This window comes from Physeter macrocephalus, chromosome 13 (assembly GCF_002837175.3).
Source record: "Physeter macrocephalus isolate SW-GA chromosome 13, ASM283717v5, whole genome shotgun sequence".
Classification (NCBI taxonomy): domain Eukaryota; kingdom Metazoa; phylum Chordata; class Mammalia; order Artiodactyla; family Physeteridae; genus Physeter; species Physeter macrocephalus.
In genome coordinates this window covers 87,703,637-87,717,505 of record NC_041226.1, presented here as the reverse complement: position 1 = coordinate 87,717,505, position 13,869 = coordinate 87,703,637, and positions in this window count along the sequence as shown.

The following is a 13,869-nucleotide window of genomic DNA, read 5'->3' as shown; positions in this document are numbered from 1 at the left end:
ATATGAACCCGGGAAAGCTAACTCCGGAGTCTGGTTTGTAACACTGTGCTGGGTGAACCACCTTTTATGCTTTTGTTGGGGAGCCTGCTCTGACTTGGTGGCGAGAAAGAACCCAGGAAGTCCTGGCACAGGGGAGGGTGTGGCTGTAAGACCTTCCACTGAGGCAGCTGGGGTTTGGGTGGAGGTTAAGTGAACATCTACCGCACGCTCAGCCCTGGTCCACGCCCCCCACAGCAAGAAACACTTTATCTGAACTGTCACATTGAATCTGCTCCGTGAAATGGTGCGGTAATACCGGTCACCCGCATAATAGCTAATGTTACTTGAGCGCTTACTAGGTGCCAGACAGACATTGTCTAAGCACTTTAGGTACTGCCAACCCCATTTACAGTGAGGAAACCCAGTCTCGGAAAGGTGAAGCCACTTGTCCAGAGAGCTCATGTAGCTGGTGTGTGGTGAAGCCAGGACTTGAATGCAGCTACTTCCAGGAAAGAGAGGTACGGTTGAGCAGGTTATCCGCTGCATAGCTATAGGGGGCACCGGTCACACTGTAGTCTATAGGGATGCTGCCATGGAATTGTGCAGTGCACAACCTGCCCAACCAAACATGCTGTCCCTGGGTGTGTCTGATCTTAATGCTGGCCTCTTCCTGCCCCATCCAAAAAAGGAAATGGTATTCATACACACTGTAAGTGGACTCATGTGTGAGCTGGATACATGTGGACATGGGTCCAAAAGTCTGCCAAGAATTTAATAGATATGCTGGCATGGTGGGATTTAGGGATGATTTTTCTCCTTTCAAATGTCCTTCAGTAAGTCAGAAAGAGAAAAACAAATACCGTATATTAACGCATGTATGTGGAATCTAGAAAAATGGTACAGATGAACCGGTTTGCAAGGCAGAAATAGAGACGCAGTTGTAGAGGTCAAACGTGTAGACACCAAGGGGGGAAAGTGGGGGGGGGGTGAATTGGGCGATTGGGATTGACATGTATACACTAATATGTATAAAATGGATAACTAATAAGAAGCTGCTTCTTAAAAAAAATAAATTAATTAAATAAAAATTTTAAAAAAGTCCTTCGGTGCTGGGCTTCGTTACAGTTGTTCTTCCACAGCCTTTAAAAGGAAGAAGAAGAAGAAAAATTAGAATATCTAGAGCAGCTCTATGTGATACAGATTTCTGTAATGAGGAAAATCCTCCCTATCTGTGCTTTTCAGTCTGGCAGCCACTGGCCACGTGTGGCTATTGAGTCCTTGAAGTGTGCCTGGTGTGACCGAGGAACAGGATTTAGGTTTTTATTTCATTTGAATCAATGTAAATTTGACTTTAGATAGCTGCATGGACCAGTGTAGAGCTAGCGGGTGGATCGGCACTTTTCACGTCGAGTCATGACATTCTCTGTTTGCTGCACTGAAGCCCGTGGTTCCTAACCTTGCAGGTGAGGGAGACTGGGCTGCAGACCCTCAGCTGGACGCGCAGGCTCAGCGGCCATGGCTCACGGGCCCAGCCGCTCCGCGGCATGTGGGATCCTCCCGGACCGGGGCACGAACCCGCGTCCCCTGCATCGGCAGGCGGACTCTCAACCACTGCGCCACCAGGGAAGCCCACACAATGTCCCTTTTTAATGAGCTTCCCAGGGAGTCTTGAAGCAAATGGTCAGTGGTCACCCTTTGAGAAATCTGGAAGATCTGGTATCAGCCCCTCCCCTGGAGGCCCCTAGAGTGGTGAGGGGGCAGGGCAGGCTCCCAGAATCACAGAGAGGCATTGGAAAAGCTGCCTTCAAATGTTAGCAAGGTGGCCCTGGGGAAGAGTCCCCTGTGCTGTCCCTTGCTTGAAGCATAAACTGGGGGACCCACAGGGAAAGGGATTATGACTCACTGCAATAGGGAGTTTTCTAGAGTCAGGGTTGACTGTCATCTGAGGGTGTGACTGGGACCAGTTAGAGAGGTCGCAGATGGCTCTGTGCCCAAGCTCTGAGTGCACCCTGCCGGCGAGGCTGGTGGAGGCCGGGAACACAGACAGGCGCCCACCCCGCTGACACACAGCCGGGGAGAGTCAGCCTTGAGGGCACCAGGGCCCATGAGCCTGGGGGGTGGGGAGTGTGGGTAGAACAATCGGATTTGCTCAAGTAGAACAGAGGGTCCAGCTAAGCCACAGGAAATTGGAGTGGTCTCTGCACCCAGCCACCAGCCCTCGTCCTAACTCCCAGCAGGTGCTGGTTGCGGGCTGGGAGAGGTCCGGAGCTCTTAAGTGGAAGAAAAAAAAACCCACAGTGGGTCCTTAGCAACAACTTCATCTGGAAATGGTTAATGAGGGCAGCTTCCACTGCCAGATGCCAGCCACTTAAGGGACAGACGGACTGGACAGAAGCTCCCGCTTCATCACTGCCTGGCTGTGTAACCTGGGTCAGCTGCTTCACCTCTCTGAACCTCACTGGCCCCGACTGAGAACATGGCTTACTAACAGCGCCTTCTGCATTGGAGGAGGCAGGGCTTTGTAACCCCGTGCCAGGCACACAATAAAAGTTCAGTAAATGGAAGCCAAAAAACCTCACCACATGCCCACACTGCGGTGAGCAGGACAGCAGAAACAGGCAAGACAGCCTGCAGCTTCTCTGAGCTGAACCTCAAACTCACATTTTCCAGTGTGCCTGGAACTCACAGATGGGTCATAAAAACCTGCAGTGATGCTTTAAAGGTCAGCCTCTCTGGGAGTACAGCATCGACCCAGAGCTGGGGTCAGGGGAGGTCCCGCCAACCTCGGGAGAGGGGCCGATGGGCACTGCCTTTATCTCAGCTGCTATCTGTGGGGAGCTGTGCAAGGGACCCCAAGGTGAAACGGGGCAAAGGGACAGGTTCTCCTGGGGCACAAAAGCTAACTCTCCATCAAGCTGACTTTTTAGAGTGGCGGTCTGTGCACACGATTCAGAAAGTCTATGAACCACCGCCCCGCCCCCCGCCGCAACAGAGTTACATGCAAACTTCTGTGTGCACCTGTGTTTTTCTGGGGAAGGGTCCATAGAATTCCTCAGATTCCTCAAGGGGTTCATGACTGAAATGGAGGAAGAACCAATGAGCCACGGCCTAGGTTTCATTTTGGAAAAGTAATAGCGAGGGGACTTCCCTGGCGGTCCAGTGGTTAAGACTCCACACTTCCACTGCAAGGGGCGCGGGCTTGATCTCTGGTCGGGGAGCTAAGATCCCGCATGCCGTGCAGCGCGGCCACAACGGAGAAGAAAGAAAAGTAATCGCGAGGGTAGTGGGCATCTGTGTAGCCCACTGCGTTTAGCACGTTCTTGGGAAAGCCCTGGACTGTTCCATCCTCTCTGTGTCAGCTTGAGAGGGAGGCATAGATACTGTTCTTGCCCCAGTGCACAGATGGTGAAACCGAGGGCCCAAGAAGGGAGCTCTCTTGACTAAGGACACACAGGGTAACGTTTTCCTCAAGCTCAGGTGCTCGGGAGAGGCAACCATTGGCTCTCTTGCTGGGCTGCTGTTTTGCCCTGCCCCCTGCCAACCGTGCCCCATTGCAGGGTCAGGGATGGGCTCCTGCACGCCCCTCCCCAGGGAACCCAGAAACAGAGAGAGAGCAGGAAGGAGGAAAATGTGTGTTCTCAGGGGGTTGGACATCAGTGGACAGAACCTGGGGTCCCACTGCCTTGCTGGGAGCCCTTGGCTAATTCGCTGCCCCTCCTCATGGCTCAGTTTCCCCGTCGGCAAAAATGAGGGATTTTGGGGACTCCCCTGGCGGTCCAGTGGTTAAGACTCTGCGCTTCCACTGCAGGGGGCGCGGCTCGATCCTTGGTTGGGGAAGGAAGATCCCCGCACGCCACGCAGCGCGGCCAAAAAAAATAATAATAATTAAAAAAAAATTTTTTTTTAATGAGGGGCTTTGACAGATAATCTGCAAGGATCCTTCAGGTCTGAGTCCTGGGAAGACAAGCGTAACAGGCTTGAGATCCCCAGAGCCATTTGCAACTTTGTTTCAGAACCAAGCCGCACGAAATCGGACCTTCTCTGCGCCCGACCCCCAGCCCTCGCCCTGACTCCCAGCAGGTGCTGGCTGTGGGCTTCGAGAGGCCCAGGAGCTCAGAGCTGGGAGAGGAAACCCCGCACTGAGACCTGAGCAGCAACTTCACCCTGGTCTGGAAATGGTTAATGAGCTTTCCTCCAGATACCAGCCCCTTATTAAAATGTAGGTTTTACAATAAATCTGGCGTTTGGCCACCAACCTTAGATTAAAACCAGACGGGACAGACGCTAGCCCCCTTCTTAGACCAAATTTTAAGCAAGGGGCTGCTCTTCCTCCCGATTGATTCCTGGGCTCCCAATCCCCCTGTACCCCCATTCCAGCCATGTGCCCCCACTTTCTGGAGCTCGGTTTGGGGGTGTCGGGAACAGAGAAGACAGGGCTGACCACAGATGTGAACTTTTGGGTCCTGGAATGCTGAGGTGGGAGGCGATCAGGCCCTGGACCCAGAGGTATTGGGGGCAGCAGGGGAGGTTCCAGGGACCCCAGAGCCTTTGAGATGGTCAGGGGTATCTGGCTTTTGCCCTCCCACCCTTCTCTGTGCCTAAGAATAGGACACACATGTTCTCTGCCTGGTATAGCTTCATCCCTTTTTCCCTACTTGGGCCCAATGACCACATTTTTCAAAGGCTCCTGGGTCTCTGAAGAAGTTTTGGCCTCACGCATCCCCCTGTGGCGGCCCCCACGTGGAGACATTCTGTCCGGAGAACCCCCCCTTGTGGCAGCTGTCTTACTGAGCATTTCCCCAAAGACCCTGACCCAGAGTGGCTTTGGGGCTTCCCAGGCAGCACTGGGCCACTATCTGGGCCTTAGAGACTCTGTCCTCCCCACTCCCGGTCACATCCCCGCCAGGCGTTCAGGGGATCTCCTTTCCTTGCTATTCTCAGCCAATCCCAGTATTTCTCTCTACCCCCTCCCTTTTTTCTGTGTTCTTCTTGTATGACCTTATTGAGATTTAATTCACATAACATACAATTCACCCATCTAAAGCATACAATCCAGTGATTTTTAGTCTGTTCAGTTGTACGACCATCACCACAATCGATTTTAGAGCATTTTCATCACCCCAGAAGTAAACCCTGCACCCTTTAGTCCTCACCCCCTCACCCCACCCCCATCACCCTCCCCCAGTCCCTGGCAACCACTAATCTACTTTCTGTCTCTATAGATTTGCCTATTCTGGACAGTTCATATGAGTGGGATCGTACATTATGTGCCCTTTTGTCAATGGCACCGTCTTCTTTCACTCAGCCTAATGTTTTCAGGGGTCATCCATGGTGTGGCACGGATTAGTACTTCGTTCCTTTTTACAGTCGAATAATATTCCATTGTATGGATATTTGGGGTACCCACTCATCAGCTGATGGGCATTTGGGTTGTTTCGACTTCTGGGCTATTATGAGTATTGCTGCTATGAGCATTCATTCGTATCCAAGTTTTTGTGTGGACATATGTTTTCATTTCTCTTGAGTATACAACTGGGAGTGGAATTGCTGGGTCATATGCTAACTCTATTTTTAACATTTTGAGGAACTGCCAGGCTGTCTTCCAAAGTGGCTGCATCACTTTTCATTCCTATCAGCAGTGCCTGGGGGTTCTGATTTCTCCACATTCTTTCCACCACTTGTTATTATTTGCCTTTTGATTCTAGACATCCTAGTGGGTATGAAGTTGTATCTCACTGTGCTTTTGCTTTGCATTTCCCTGATGGCTCATCATGTTGAACATCTTTTCATGTGCTTATTGGTCATTTGTGTATCTTCTTTGGAGAAATGTCTATTCAGATCATTTGCTCATTTTTAAATTGGACTATTTGTCTTTTTATTGTTGAGTTACAGGAGTTCTTGATATTTTCTAAATACAAGTCTCCTATCAAACATATGATTTGTAAGTAGTTTTCCCATTCTGTGGGTTGTCTTTTTACTTTCTTGATGGTGTTCACAAAAGTTTTAAATTTGTAGAAGTCCGATTTCTCTTTTTTTGTTGTTTAATTGCTTGTGCTTTTTCTGTCATATCTAAGAAACCACTGTCTGGCCCTTTTGAGGGTAAAGGGAACTGGCTTTGGAAGTTGAGACTTTCATTCCTTTTTTGGAATGAGGGCTTCCTTCATCTATATAATCATTCATTCAGAAATATTTCTGAAACCAAACTACTTGCCCAGTCCTGGGGATACAGCAGTGACAAGGCAAATCCAGCCCCCACCTTCCTAGAGCTTAGAATGGAATGGAAGAGACAAGCATGAAGCAGAAAACCAAAACAGAAGAATGACTTAGTTACAGATGTACAGGAGAGGGAGGAGGGCCCAGGAGCCTGTAACAAGGAGATCTGTCCTGGTCTGAGGGCTGGGAAAGACCCCCCCAGGACAGGGCATTTAGTCTGAGATTAAAGGCCGGGAAACATTAACCAGGCAAAAGGGGTGCAGTGCTCCAGGCCAGGAACAGCATGTGCAAAGGCCCTGAGGTGGCAGGCACTCTTGCTGTCCGGTAAGGCAAATCACCTTGGCGCACTGGCCCCGCCACTGAGGTCTCTTGGGGGGGGTCCAGGGGCCTGATGGAAGTGTGTGCAGCATGCCATGTCCTTAGTGCGTGTACGGAAGAGGTTCTAGACCCCAGAGAGACCCAGATGCATTGCAGCTGCCTCCAGGACCCTGCTGAGGATTCGAGAGGACATGCAGGGGCCTCCCCCGGCCTCCTCCAGACTCCAGGGTTAGCCCAAGCCTGCAGAGGCCTCCTCATAGCCATACTGGTTACTGGCCTCGGGCTGGGAGGGGGTGGGGGGCGCAGCAGTCCCAGGCTGAGGTGGCCCATGACCCTGAGTTCTTACATGCTGTCTGAGGCCTGTGAGGTCATGGGGACATGGATAGGACCCCAGGGGACCTCTCTGTCTCCCTGGGCCCCGCTGTGTCTTCCTTCCTCACCTTCCTTCCTGAGATATTTTCTCCTTCTCTAGACTGGTAGCTATAAAAATGTATCAGCACCTTGGGTTTTTGTTCAAAATGAGTGAGATGAAACATCCTTGGAGGGGCAGCTGGACAGTGGGAGTCGGTGGCTGACTCCCCTCCCCCACTGCCCCAAGCCCCTCCCTCCTGCCCTGTGACTCATGCTGTCATGACTCAGCCCTGGCCAGGTCTCTATGGCTCCATAAGGAAGAACCTGGACCCTGGAGACAGTCCGGGACCGGGGCAGACTCTGAAGTCTTCCCACGCTCTTCCAGGGCCTCCTCATTTGTCTGTTCATCTCTTCATTCATTCACTCACTCAACACTCAACAAATATTTGTGGAGAGTTTACCCTGGGCCAGGCCCTGTGACAGGTCCCAGAGAGACAGAAAACAGTTAAGTTCCAGTCCCTGCCAGACAAATGACCCTACATATACGCTGCAACGTGAGAGAGCTATGATGGGGGGTCTGGGATGGCTTCCTGGAGGAAGCGGCATTCTGCTGAGACCTGAAGGTGAGCCAGGGAGGCAGATAGAAGCCGCAAGCCCACGCACGAACGGAGCAGGCAGAGGTCCGCAGGGGAGAGGATGGCATGTGCAATGTAAATCCTGACCTCCGGGAGGCTGCGAACCTGGGACAGCAGCGCGGAGACCACCCCAGCCCCCCTGACCTGCCACTGCCCACCCAGGGGGCCTGAGGGGCCCCATCCAGTGGACAGAGCCCCAAAACCCTCAAGACAAAGGCCCCATCCTTCTGTCATGTTCACCGTCAGTTTGTCCAGGGCTGGGCTGGAGGCTGGGGCTATCTCCTCCCTCGGTTCTCCCTGCCAAGTGGCTACCAGGGGAGAAAAGAAAGCACCTGGGCTTGGCAGGGGGGAGGACTGTCACTCGCTGTGTGACCCTGGGTAGGTCCTAGCCCCTCTCTGGGCCTCTCTCCCTCTTCTCCTCTGTGAGGCAGAGGCATCCCTGCCTCCCATCTTGAGGTTTCTAGGGACCTCCAGGGAGGTGATGCTGGGAAGTCAGCCTGTGTGATCTCACCCCCCCTTTGTGCCTTAGCCCTGGTCCCTGAGTGTCCTGGACTGAGGCCGCCCTGTCCAAACATGAAAGCAGCTCTTAGCTCCTTGTTTGAGATTCTGGCTGGGGCAGAGCTGGCCTCCTGGGGAAGCCCCCGGAAGCCCAGGCGCCCTTCTCCAGATGGCTGCAGGCTCCATGCTTCTTCTGCTTCCTCCTCCCTTCTGTCCATCCTTCCTTTCTTCCTTCCAATGTGGGTGCTGCACTTGGTGCCAGGCCTGACCCTGGCTCTGCCCTCACAGGTCTCACATGCCCCACCCCCTCGAAGCTACCCCACCCTGCATGCTGTTGACAGCCCCCCTGCCCTGTGTGCCGGGGACTCCAGCACAGACCCCAGCTCTAGAGATGCTCCTGTTGCCTTCAGCCCCCCTCTTCTTGGCTGACCCATTCACCCTAAGCCCCTGGAGAGACCCCCAGAATCCCGCTGCATGAAGACCTGGGGGTGCTCTTAGGGCAGGCCGCCCATGCCAAAATGGGTAAAAGCCTCGGCTCCGTGCCAATCCGCAGGTTTAAGTCCCAGCCCCAGCCTTGACTGGCCACATGGATTCGGCAGGTTGCTTAACCCCGTGCCTCAGTTTCCCCATCTGTAAAATCAGGCTAAGAGCACGCAGGTCTGACGGCTGTGAGGGTTCATCGATGGGCCGGTTCCTGTTACTTCCATTTCTCAGCGACATCCCTGAGGCTGGGACAGAACAAAGGCTTCGTCCACCGCCGCGCTGCTGGTGCGCCAGGGCCAACCTGAAGTCCTAAACCAGGACCCCGGCTCCTTAACCGCCTGTACTGCCTCCTCACTTCTATCTGAGGAGGTGAGATTCTCCCCCAAGTCTCTCCTGCTGGCATTTGAGCCAGGGAGGCTGCCCCGCAGCAGCTAGGGACACCGTTTCCAGAATTCCTGTCGGAGCCCTTCTCCCAGGGGGTCTTTCAAAGGAACCCAAGTCTCTACCAAGAGAGCCGGGTGTTTGGAGGGGGGGCGGTCTCTCTGTGCCCCCCACCTCCACTTCCTTCCTCAGGCTTTTCTGGCTGTAAATATTTCTGCAGCTTCGAAGCTCCTTTGACCAAGGCCCAGTGTTAATTTGTTAAATCCACGTCAAGGTCCTGGGGACGCGTTGTTTATTTTTGTGAACGTGTTGGCAGAGATCACATTTGGAGTTGGGGGGAGGCTGCTTATTCGGTCAGAATAAATGCTAATTAATAAACGTTATTTATTTGGGTTGGAGCTTGCCGTGGCCTCAGGGTCAGGCACAAACTGACTATTTGAAGCAAAAACAAACAGAGAGTGTCTCTCAACAGCTTGAGAAAGGCAGAAACGAAGAGCCCGGATTTATTTGTCTTAGGAAGAATTTGCAGTTAATTCCCCCCAGACTATTTAGACCCTTAAATTACACGAAATAAGAAAAACCATGGGTGCAGGAGAAAGAGCCAGGAACACTTGATCATTTGGCCGAGAGCAGAGTTTTTAAATGTCTTTGGCCTGAAGTCAGCCAAATAAATCGTATGCGTGAAATAATTGAATGGCAGAAAACTGTGCACCAGTCACTTCTTTTTCATTGTAATGTAATAAGGGAGAGAGAGCATGGCTGGCCTCCCCTACGTGAGGCTGTTTTTCTCTTCCCTGATACCACCTCTCACAATAGCCCCTAAACAGCCCATGTAAATGGAGGTGGTTTCAGGCTTTATTTTCAATCCTAGAGGAAAGCAGAACTTTTACGGAACAAAAGGAAACTTTGGGCACAGCCCTGACTTGGACAGAGCTGGCCCCAGTACTCGCTGGCCTGAGGCTTCAAGAGTATTTATTTTCCAAATGCTTTAAGCTCAAGCGTGGAACCCCCAGAGGACACACGCCTACCACAACCCACTTCTCAGGGGGTGATTCAGGAACTCATGGTAACGAATATCCAGCACATCTGCTGGGAAGCGGAGTCCAGCCCGAGAGCCCTGGCTGAGTCCAAAGCTGTGGGTTCGAGTCCTGGGTCACCTCCAAGACGCTGTGTGAATCTTCCCGAACCTCGGCTGCCTCTCCTCAGCCTCTGCCCACAGCAGGGACTGGAACCATCTTCCTATTGTGGGCGGGGCTGAGGGAGAAAGATCTTTGTCTTCAGGCGGGAAGAGGGTTGCACACAAGGGAGAATGCCAAGAGCAGCGAGCATATATCAAGCAATTACTATGCTCTTGGCACTGCGTTAAATTCAGCTCCTCCAGGAACTTTGTGTGACATTGGGCCAGCCGCTGTCCCTCAAGGCTCCCAGAGGTGAGGTCTTCCTCCCGGGGTATAGGATGGAGACTCGGGGGCATTTCTGCACCAGTGAGATGACATGATCCATGGTGTCTCCCAGAGCTGAGGCGGACAGTGTGACAGACCCCCCCCGCATCACCTTCCCTGGGAACCACGGGAGGCGACCCCGTCGGAGACAGGCTCACAACCCGGGCCGCCTGAGCCTTCCCACAGACACGGATTCCAGTCCCCACCGTGTGACCTTGGGTGAACCTCTCAGAGCCTCAGTTTCCCAGTGTGTGAAATGGGCCAACGCCTCATAGGGCAGATGCCAGGATTCAGTGGATGGAAACGGACAGAGCGCTTGGCATCCCTCCTGCCCAAACCAACTTTTTTTTTTTTTTAAAGATATTTTAATTTTAATTTTAATTTTAATTTTTGGCTGCATTGGGTTTTCATTGCTGCGCACGGGCCTTCTCTAGTCGAGCGGGGGCTTCTCCTGTTGCGGAGCAACAGGCTCCAGGCGTGCGGGCCCGGTAGTTGTGGCACGCGGGCTCAGCAGTTGTGGCACGCAGCCTATAGAGCGCAGGCTCAGCAGTTGTGGCGCACGGTCCCAGTTTCTCCGTGGCATGTGAGATCTTCCCGGGCCAGGGATCAAACCCGTGTCCTCTGCATTGGCAGGCAGACTCCTATCCACTGCGCCACCAGGGAAGCCCCCAAACCAACTTTTGTTGAGCGCATCCCATCACAGCTGCCTTGATGGGAACCCCCGGGGAGACCAGACCAGTGGAGACCAGCTGGTATCGGGGTGGGGAGAGTCTGGGGTTGTTGGAAGGGGTGTTAAGCACCCTCGTGTGAGGGTTTCAGCTCCAAGGCACCACGCAGTTTGGCCAAAGAGCGGAGTTGTTTCTTCCGGCGCCCACTTGGAGGGGGCCGAGGCTGCAAAATGATTTTCATTTCAACACCCTCAGTTTTGAATTGCTAAATTTCCTGAAAAATTCTCCTTTTTTGGCTGAAATGCCTCCTGCGTTGGGTTTGTGCCCAAGAAGCGTTGCCTGAAGGGGGACGGAAATCGGCTCGCGATGGCTGGTGTTCCAGAAGCTTCTGTCCGCTCTCGGGCTCTTGATCACACAGGCTTTCAGCGCTCAGCCTTTGTTATTTCAGTTTAAGGTTTCTTCCAGCTCAAGGGGGTGTGGAGCGGGCGGGTGGAGAGACATTCACTGGCACCAGACATTCTCATCCATCTTCACCTTTTCTTGGAGGAAGGGGGTGAGGAGTGAAGACTGAAGCGGGTCCAGGAGAAGAGGCCAGCTCGCCCGGGGCCGCTCCGTGTTCCCTGCCATTGCCTACCCCACCCCCAGATGTGTCCCACGTTTGCAGTACTTCCCAGAGGGGAAACGTACTGGACCTCACTCAACTCCTGGTCCTCCCCGCAAAGCAGGGCCTCTCTCTCTCAGCACTACGGACACGGTGAACCAGAGAGTTCCCTGATGCGGGGCCTGCCTCGTGCATCGAAGTGTACTCAGCCGCATCCCCAGTCTCTGCCTCGATCCTAGGAGCACCCCCTCTCCCGGTCCTGACCATCAGAAACGTCTCCGGACATTGCCACATGTCTCCTGGAGGCTAAATTGCCCTCTGTTGAGAACCACTGGTCCAAACCAAGTAAGGTCATCTTTTTCCGGGCATCCTGCCTGATTCCTGCCTGACAACCCCCCACCCTACCCCCGATGCAATGACTTACCAGGCTCATGGAACAATTTAGCCTCCGATCAAATCAGCTGGTTGCTTAAGAGTCAGTAAACCCTGCTAACCTGGGAGCTCATTCAAAAGCCAGGATTGAGTGGTATCCATGGCTGGGCCCGGAATGTTCTAGATGCTCAGCTGAACAGCTTCTCAGCCTCCTGTGAGGAACATAGCACGTATAAAGGGAATGTGTAACCGGGGAAGCAAAAATACAAGGTGTGGCCCCAAATCCAAAAGGTTCACAATGCATTCTGTTGGCCCAACTGTGGGCAAAACTGACCTTCCTGTCCACCGCTGCTGGGAAGCGTTATGGGGGATTTGGCCACATCTAGCATTTCACTCACTGGCCAAGCAATCCCACTGCTAGGAATCTGTCCCAAATATTCACTGGCAAAAATAGAAAATCGTGTTTGCACGAGGTTATTAATTGTGGCATTCTGTAATTGCAAAAGATTGGGAACACACTACGTGCCCATCCATAGGGCTCTGGTTTTAGTTGACTAAACCACGGTACATTCGCACAACCAAGTGGTACAGGGCTGTGAGAAGGTACCTGCAGGACTTCTCTGCACTGGATGGAGGGATCCCTGGGATGTATTGCTCAGTGGAGGGAGCTGCACAACAGTACATGGTCTGCTATCTGTCAATAGAAGAGGGGGAGAAAATATTATACTTGAAAAAAATATTTGCAGAAAGGAATGCTGGGGACTTCCCTCGTGGTCCAGTGAGTAAGACTCCACGCTCCCAATGCTGGGGGCCTGGGTTCGATCCCTGCTCTGGGAACTAGATCCCGCCTGCCACAGCTAAGAGTCCGCATGCTGCAACCTAGAAGTCCACATGCCATAACCAAAGATCCCGCATGCAGCAGCTAAGACCCGGCACAGCCAATATAAATAATGAATAAATAAAATATATATATATATTTAAAAAGCAATGCTGGAAGGATAGAGCAAAGGCTAATTTAAAAATTGTTCTGATATGTGGAGGGAGGGAACCAGAGGGAAAATATAATATGGAAATTAATGCACATAAAGAAGGCTGGGTTTGTTGGGCCTGGTGGAGTGATCTCTGGAGCAAATTAAATAGGAAGAGGCAAGCTTCAGTTTGGGGACTTCGCTGGTGGTCCGGTGGGTAAGAATGCGAGCTCCCAATGCAGGGGGCCTGGGTTCAATCCCTGATCGGGGAACTAGATCCTGCGTGCCTGCCGCAACTAAGACCTGGTGCAGCCTAAATAAATAAATAAATATTTTTTTTACAAAAAAGAGAGGGACAAGTTGCAGCACCAATGTGTTCAGCATGATCTCATGCTTGTAAATTTTTTTAAATACACGTTTGTAATTTTGTAAACCTTGGGGACCAGAGTCGGGAGAAGGGAGTAGTTTGTTTTACTTTGTGCCTTTCTGTGTTGCTTGAATCTGTCACTGCGACAAGCAGTGACATTATTTGTTTATTAAAATATACTTTTTTTCCTTACATGAAATCTCCAGATTTTTTAAAAATTAAATTTAATATTTATTTATGTTTCTCTCTTACTTTTGAATTTTGAGGTAAAGTTTGCATACAACAGTGTAGAAATCTTAAGTGGACCCTTCACTGAGGTTTTTTTTTTCTTCTTTTTTTTGTTTTCTTTTTTTTTTTATACAGCAGGTTCTTATTAGTTATCTCTTTTAAACATATTAGTGTATATATGTCAATCCCAATTTCCCAATTCGTCCCGCCACCCCCCACTCCACTTTCCCCCCTTGGTGTCCATACATTTGTTCTCTACATCTGTGTCTCTTATTTCTGCCCTGCAAACCGGTTTATCTGTACCATTTTTCTAGGTTCCACATATATGTGTTAATATACGATACTTGTTTTTCTCTTTCTGACTT